This window comes from Tursiops truncatus, chromosome X (genome assembly GCF_011762595.2).
Source record: "Tursiops truncatus isolate mTurTru1 chromosome X, mTurTru1.mat.Y, whole genome shotgun sequence".
NCBI classification, from domain to species: Eukaryota; Metazoa; Chordata; class Mammalia; order Artiodactyla; family Delphinidae; genus Tursiops; species Tursiops truncatus.
Window position 1 is genome coordinate 41,873,282 of NC_047055.1, and position 7,096 is coordinate 41,880,377.

General features: G+C 36.3%; 1 pseudogene; it reads right to left on the reverse strand.

Moving 5' to 3' along the window:
• Positions 1-5,889, reverse strand: part of LOC117310178 (AFG1-like ATPase pseudogene) — a 104,590-nt pseudogene extending 98,701 nt beyond the window's left edge.
• Positions 5,890-7,096: the final 1,207 nt, after the last annotated feature.

Consider the following 7,096-nt stretch of genomic DNA (forward strand, 5'->3'; position numbering starts at 1 on the left):
CATATGATCATCTCAGTAGATGCAGAGAAAGCTTTTGACAAAATTCAACACCCATTTCTGATAAAAACCCTGCAGAAAATAAGCATAGAGGGAACTTTCCTCAACATAATAAAGGCCATATATGACAAACCCACAGCCAACATCATCCTCAATGGTGAAAACGTGAAAGCATTTGCACTAAGATCAGGAACAAGACAAGGTTGCCCACTCTCACCACTCTTATTCAACATAGTTTTGGAAGTTTTAGCCACAGCAATCAGAGAAGAAAAGGAAATAAGAGGAATCCAAATCGGAAAAGAAGAAGTAAAGCTGTCACTGTTTGCAGATGACATGATACTATACATACAGAATCCTAAAGATGCTACCAGAAAACTACTAGAGCTAATCAATGAATTTGGTAAAGTTGCAGGATACAAAATTAATGCACAGAAATCTCTGGCATTCCTATACAGTAATGATGAAAAATCTGAAAGTGAAATCAAGAAAACACTTCCATTTACCATTGCAACAAAAAGAATAAAATATCTAGGAATAAACCTACCTAAGGAGACAAAAGACCTGTATGCAGAAAATTATAAGACACTGATGAAAGAAATTAAAGATGATACAAATAGATGGAGAGATATACCATGTTCTTGGATTGGAAGATTCCACGATACTTGACCCTTCTTAACCTCAGCTTCTTAACTTTCACCAGGCCTTGCTTTATTTATTGGATATAATTTTATGGGCTTTGTTTACAACCATAACAGGAATTCACACTCAGTTTACACAATGTGGAAAATACATTCAAGGATGGAGGGAAATTGCAAATAACAGCAACACTACAAAACACTGACATACATAGTTAACTTTATGGTTTCCCTTGCTGACAACTGAAAACAATATAAAAGCTAGTTTCAATTTACTGTGACGATTTGAGACAAGTTTTGTTTTTATTTCCACTGTTTTAAAACCATATCACCATGCCACTCTCTCATTTTGTCCCAGCTTACCCTTCCCCCTCCCCGTATCCTCAAGTCCATTCTCTAGTAGGTCTGTGTCTTTATTCCCATCCTGCCCCTAGGTTCTTCACGACCATTATTTTTTTAGGTTCCGTATATATGTGATAGCATACGATAGTTGTTTTTCTCTTTCTGACATACTTCACTCTGTTTGACAGACTCTACGTCCATCCACCTCACTACAAATAACTCAGTTTTGTTTCTTTTTATGGCTGAGTAATATTCCATTGTATATATGTGCCACATCTTCTTTATCCATTCATCTGTTGCTGGACACTTAGGTTGCCTCCATGTCCTGGCTGTTGTAAATAGAGCTGCAATGAACATTTTGGTGCATGACTCTTTTTGAATTATGGTTTTCTCAGGGTATATGCCCAGTAGTGGGATTGCTGGGTCGTATGGTAGTTCTAGTTTTAGTTTTTTAAGAAACCTCCATACTGTTCTCCATAGTGGCTGTATCAATTTACATTCCCACCAACAGTGCAAGAGGGTTCCCTTTCCTCCACACCCTCTCCAGCATTTAGTTTTTGTAGATTTTTTGATGATGACCATTCTGACCAGTGTGAGATGATATCTTATTGTAGTTTTGATTTACATTTCCTTAATGATTAATGATGTTGAGCATTCTTTCATGTGTTTGTTGGCAATCTGTATATCTTCTTTGGAGAAATGTCTATTTAGGTCATCTGCCCATTTTTTGATTGGGTTGTTTGTTTTTTTGATATTGAGCTGCATAGCTAGTGGGAAGCAGCTGCATAGAACAGGGAGATCAGCTCAGTGCTTTGTGACCACCTAGAGGGGTGGGATAGGGAGGGTGGGAGGGAGGGAGACACAAGAGGGAAGAGATATGGGGACATATGCATATGTATAACTGATTCACTTTGTTATAAAGCAGAAACTAGCACACCATTGTAAAGTAATTATACTCCAATAAAGATGTTAAAAAAAAGTATATATAATTGAGCTTCCATCAATACCCTGTTGAGAAATAGTTGCCTTTTGAAAGGACTCAACATTTTAAGCTAATGGGATAATCTTTAGTGGAGTAATTTGAGGCCTAGAATAGGTAAGAAGGAGGTATTTTAGGCTAGATTATTTGAAATTATAGCATTTAGATACACTGTGGTGTGTTTAGCTTAACAATATGTTCTCTGATAAAATATGTGCATGCATGTACACACACACTCATATATGTATTATAAATTCACTGATAAAAAGATATGCAGCACGCTATTTACAAATAATGCAATATAAAATCTTCTTTATTATAAATTCATATAGCCAATTGATTCTCACAAAAGGCTTTCATTGATTTTGGTGCAATGTTTGTATCCATAAACAGACAGTGATGAACAAGTATAATTCCTACGTGAATGCTGATTGGTATTTTGTTTATGTTAATTAGTTTTATAAAAGGGAAACAATAAAGATGTATGTTGGAAACTATTATGTTCACTAGTTTTTCAATGACTAGTGATTTCTTTGCTGAACTGTATAATAGTTTCAGATCACGGGAGACTATTCCTCCAATTTATAATAATTTTAAATTGTTACAATTTGTAGCAAATTATACCTATAGACCCCCACACACACAAAAAAACCGCATATCACCCAGATATTGCTTTTAACAGAAAAGAAAAGCTATATATCATTTCTCAATGGAAATGAATTAACAGCTGTAAGAATATCATTGGCCAAACCAAGTAGAAATACACGTTTCTCAAAAATAATTTATGTTCTCAAAATTACAGAGTTTCCTTTTAAATCATTACAATTAAAATCTGCATTACAACGTGTTTGCTAATGGGTAACAAACTATAGTAATTGAGGTCAGAATTAAGATGCTTTCATTCATAGTCATGGATACTTTGAGCAAAACCCTTGAATCTGATTAATTTGGTGATGCATCAAAACACAGTTTGACAAAAAGATAACCTACTGAGTGGGAGAAAAATATTTGCAAATGATATGACCAATAAAGGGTTAATATCCAAAACATATAAACAGCTCATACAACTCAATAGCAAAAAAACCAAACAAACTAATTACAAAATGGGCAGAAGACCTGAATAGACATGTTTCCAAAGAAGACAGATAGCCAACAGGTCATGGAAAGATGCTCAACATTGCTAATCATCAGAGAAATGAACATCAAAACCACAATGAGATATCACCTCACACTTGTCAGAATGGCTATCATCAAAAATTCTACAAATAACAAATGGCAAGGATGTAAAGAAAAGGGAACACTTGTACACTGTTGTTGAGAATGTAAATTGGTGCAGACACTATGGAAAGCAGTATGGAGGCTCCTCAAAAAGCTAAAAATAGAACTCCCATATGATCTAGCAATTCCACTCCTGGGTCTATTTCCAAAGAAAACAAAAACACATTGGAAAAGATACGTGCACCCCAATGTTCATAGCAGCCTTATTTATAATAGTCAAGATATGGAAGCAACCTAAGTGTCCATCAACAGATGAATGGTTATTGAAGATGTATATATATAATGGAATGTCATTCAGCCATAAAAAATAATGAAATTTTGCCATTTGCAACAACATAGATGGACTTGGAACATATTATGCTTAACAACATAAATTAGACAAAGACAAATACTGTATGATATCACTTATGTGTGGAATCTAAACTATAAAATGAACTAGTGAATTTAACAAAAAAGAAACAGACTCACAGATACAGAGAACAAACTAGTGGTTACCAGTGGGTAACCATTACCTTATAGCACAGTGGTGCCCAATTTTGCTCACTAAGTGGGCAGAGGGAAGGGAGGAGGGGCAAGATAGGGGTAGGGAGTTAAGAGGTACAAAATACCATGTATACAATAAAAAAGCTATGAGGGTATATTGCACAGCACAGGGAAACATCGCCATTATTTTATGATAACTTTAAATGGAGTATAATCTATAAAAATGTTGAATCACTATGTTGTACACCTGAAACTGATATAAATCAACTAATGATTATGCTTGCAAAAATACTAGTGGCCTTTAAACATATCACAATATCAAAATTAGGTAACATTTGTTTTGGCCCAGGCAACATTTATTCATAAAACTATTATGTGACATTTTCATCCCTATTGTACAGATGAAATAGATAAGAAACTAAGATGTTAAGTACTTTGCGTAAGCTCACAAACTTAAAAAGGGACCCATCAAGGATTTTGAATCCAAATAACAAGGATGCACAGCCCATGAATACATAAGGTGATAGAACTTGAGACATGGAAGCACACAGATATTATCAAGTTTCAGCCAGAGAAACCCACACTGACACACACTTACGTGTACAGATCCAGTGTCAAAAATTGTAATCAGATTATTTTCTGTATGAATCAGTATTCTTTGAATACATTTCTAAAACAATAAAACCATAACTACTTTATCTGTGAAAGTATTTTGTGTTTTCAAATTTTCATCAATAAATTTTTCTGTTTATAGAATTTCAAGCAATATAGAACTGTACATGTATAAAATTAAATTACCCTGAATCTCCCTCCTGCCTGATTACTGTCTCCTGACCCAAAGGTGTCTATTATCAACAGACAGGTGCATGTTCTCCAGATGTGTTTCTCTATAGGTGAATTATTATCATAATCACAGATACACAAAAATATTTATTCATACATATATTTTTTCAATATTGGAATCACCTTATTCATATTTTGCAACTTGCTTTATTGCATCAAAAATAGTATCTCTTTATGTTTTCATTTGTATTTCATTAGCTGTGTTTTTAAATGTTTCTAAGACATGTATATTGCTCTTTGAATGAATTCTGTTTATATTTATATTAGTCATCTATTGATGAAAAATAAATTACTCAAAAATTTAGATGTTTAAAATAACAAATATATAATACTACACCATTTCTTTGGATCAAGAATCAGGGAGAAGCTAAAGTGGAAGGCTCTGGCTCAGGGTCTCTCACAAGGCTGCAATCAAGGCAAAGGTAGCTGGTTACTGGCAGGTCTCAGGGCCTCACTGCTTCTGGCCAGAGACATGGGTTCCTTGTTACTTGGGTAGCTCACAACATGGCAGCTGGCTTCTCTCAGAATGAGCATGAGACCAACAAGGAAGACACAGCCTCTTTGTAACCTTGTCTCAAAATTGAACCCCATCTCTTGTCATATATTCTAGCCATTAAAGAAAGTCACTAACTCCAGCCCACACACAATAGGCCAAATTATATAAGGAAGTGAATGCCAGAAGGCGAAGATCATTAGAGACTGTTTTAGGGGCTGCCTACCACAACATCATTAGATTATCTGTTTATATTGGTTCCTGGGAATGCTTCAATATCATGAGAGTTCACTTCATATAATTTTCAAGTATTTACTCCAGCCTTGTCAAGCAAGTTTTAATGATTATTTTGTAATACAGTCTTTTAAATTTTAATATTATAATTTAAAAGTAATATGGCTCATTATATTTAAAAAATTGATAGCCTTGGCAGCATGAAATATGAGCACTGAAAGAAATTAGGATTAGGACATGTCCTGGTGGCTTCAGGACACAATAGGAGAAGCTTTAGTGAAGTCCAGGTTACACTACTAAGCAGGCATTAACAAAGAAGTTTCCCCCTTTTATCTAACTTCTCCAAACTTCCTATACTCTGATGTAAACAGTGGATTTAATAATACTTTACTCAAATAAATGTGAAGATTAAAGGATATACAATTTAGAGTTCCACTTGCATAAAATAGTTTTGTCAACATTAATATCTTACTCTTCAGACCACCTATCCTAGAGGAAGCACCTGTTCTGACTGAGAACTTGTCTACCACCTTAAAACCAGTCAATTCACTTGGTCCCCATTCACAGGTGTCTTGGCCCCAGGGACAGGATTTCATTTCTGTCATCGTCATCATCATCACCAAGAGGGGTTTTTGAGTGAGTGCCCATAGGGGAGTGTAAAATGACCAGTCCTTAAGCCCTATCACCTACATAAGAGATCGCTGGATATACACAGTGTATCTCAACTTACTTTCATTATTACTCCCTCAAGGAGGCTCTTTAGACAGTTTTTCTTTGCCAACACTTTACTGCATAGAATGTGAAATTTTAATACCATAGATGTAGTTTACATCTATTTATGTACTGTGGACCTTTGGAGGGCCACAAACCATTGTAATGTCTACTTCCTTCCCCTATTCTCAAGAACCAATTTTCAGATTCTTGGTGGGAGGCCATATTGGCTTCACTGAGGATGAATGGAAAATTGTGATGGAGACAAAACCTGGAACGCAATCCCTGCCCATTATGTGGTGTGCCATTCAGGAATGCTTGCTTAGCCTCTGTTAGCCTGCCCTTTTTCTTCTGCAAAAGGGCACCCATTATGCTTTCCTTACAGGACTATAGGGAGGAGTAAATGGGGAACCCTCCACAGAGTATATGACACATTGTAGGACTTCAAGAAATGTGAGACATGGCCCACTTTTCTCCTCCCTCCTAGAAAGTGATGACTGTTATCTAAGCCTCCCCCTGTTGAGCCTTCAGGTAGCTGTAGCCACTACCTTTGCCTTGACTGCAGCCTTGTGAGAGACCCTGAGACATATCTGCCATAGAAATCACCTGGAAACATGGCAGTCAGAAATAGCACATATTCACACTTCCATAATAAAGGAGGTTTGGGGCCATTTCTGTGTTGCAGGATGGCTTTGCTGAGGAATCCAGGGTGAGGTAAGAAGATCATCAAACCATTTTCTTTAATTCCTCATCATTTTATGCCCCTTTATTTTACCTTTTAGATTGATATTGGAAAAGCAGTTTCCCATTGAGCCCCCAGATGAAGAGAGTGCAGATAAAGGGGAGGCAGGAATCACAAACCCTTGACTTTGACACCAGACCCATTACCCTCTACAGGACCATGCACTAGGATTTTGTCTGCACCATCAGCTTCTTCAAAGAGAGGGGATGGGGAGCGAATATTACCTCAGTGGGCACAGTTTAGAAACATGTAAAACTACAAGTTTTAAGTTCTAGAAGGTCATCATCTGTCAAGGAGACTGTTGGATGCCCTTTGGGGAGGGTAGGAGGTAGATCCCATTCCTGTTCCTTAAAAGATGC